Source organism: Poecilia reticulata, linkage group LG13 (assembly GCF_000633615.1).
Source record: "Poecilia reticulata strain Guanapo linkage group LG13, Guppy_female_1.0+MT, whole genome shotgun sequence".
Lineage (NCBI taxonomy): Eukaryota > Metazoa > Chordata > Actinopteri > Cyprinodontiformes > Poeciliidae > Poecilia > Poecilia reticulata.
Window position 1 is genome coordinate 31456352 of NC_024343.1, and position 1358 is coordinate 31457709.

General features: G+C 37.0%; 1 long non-coding RNA gene across 2 annotated transcripts in view; it reads right to left on the minus strand.

Moving 5' to 3' along the window:
- Positions 1 to 1358, minus strand: part of LOC103475147 (uncharacterized) — a 45340-nt gene that overhangs the window by 40474 nt on the left and 3508 nt on the right. For both annotated transcript variants that reach the window (XR_001777208.1, XR_535301.2), the window contains exon 2: positions 387 to 481. This is a non-coding gene — a long non-coding RNA (uncharacterized LOC103475147). The remainder of the gene's footprint in view (positions 1 to 386; positions 482 to 1358) is intronic.

Genomic DNA, 1358 nt, shown 5'->3' on the forward strand with positions numbered 1-1358 from the left:
GATAATGTAAAAACAGAGCCACTATGGAGCACAATCCAGGAAAAACAGGAAAAAGTTTCAATCTTTAGAAACTTTAGAAAAGTTTCTAAAGTTTTTTATTGAAGTAAATTGATTTGGAAACAATTTGTTGTTTGTTCTATGAATTATTGTCATTTTCGTCGTTAAAATTCCAAAATTTCCACTTAACTTTACATTTCGGTCCATCTGATTATGCCATTTAAAAATATTAAATGATTGATAACTTTCAGTTACTCTACTTGACTTTTTACCAAATAATTTTTTACTCTTACTTGAGTAATTTCTGGCTACTTTAAACATTTACTTGAGTAAAACCATGTTGAAGTAGTGATGCTCTGACTTGGGTACTTTTTTGGTACTCTACTCACCTCTGACCTTAGAAAATGGCCGCCGCCGCTGCCAGTTGTTAGACGTGGTCCCGGGTGGTTCTGGGAAATGGAGTCCAGAAGAAGCAGACGGTTTTCTGTCGGACAGTCGAGGCACAGAGGGTCAGCTTATGCAACAATCCGGCGTCGGCTAAATCCTCTTTACATAAGTCAGCTTATGGAGCAGCAGACTTTCAGAAAAATCGCTGTTATCATCACTGAAAACCAAATTAAAGTACGCTGCTATTACTCAAGTATTAAACAAAATCAAAACATGTTTCATGAAGCATTTAGATGCGTAAACGTTTCCCATATCTGAGTGTGTGGAAAGCAGTAAATTGCAGGATAAGGAGAGAGAGCGACACTCCTGCCGTCCTGCTGACCTGTTTCTGTTACGCAACATCCAGAGCCGAGGAGCAGCAGGATTTTATAAAGGCAGATGGAGGTCAGAAAAACTCAGTTTTATTAATATACCTGTTTAACAAAACCGAACATTTACGCTCATTTTCCATATTTTATTCAGGAATGAACCTCGAGGTTTATTGTTGATATTTAATATCAATCAATCAAATTTTATTTGTATAGCACATTTCAGCAGCAAGGCATTTCAAAGTGCTTTACATAATTAAAATAAAATCAGCAGGTGACATTAAATAAACAGTGAGAAAGAGATTTTTTTTAAAAAGAAGATAAAAACATTAAAACCCCTTTAGGACTTCAGTTAAACATCGTTTAACTGGGATTCTAACCCTCAGGGACTTTAGTCAAAAACACCGTTTGACATGGACTCCAACCTCTATGTTTTTAGTTGAAACTCCGTCAACTGGGACTCTAAACCCTGTAGGACTTTAGTTAAACATCGTTTAACTGGGATTCTAACCCTCAGGGACTTTAGTCAAAAACACCGTTTGACAAGGACTCCAACCTCTAGGTTCTTAGTTGAAACTCCGTCAACTGGGACTCTAAACCCCGTAG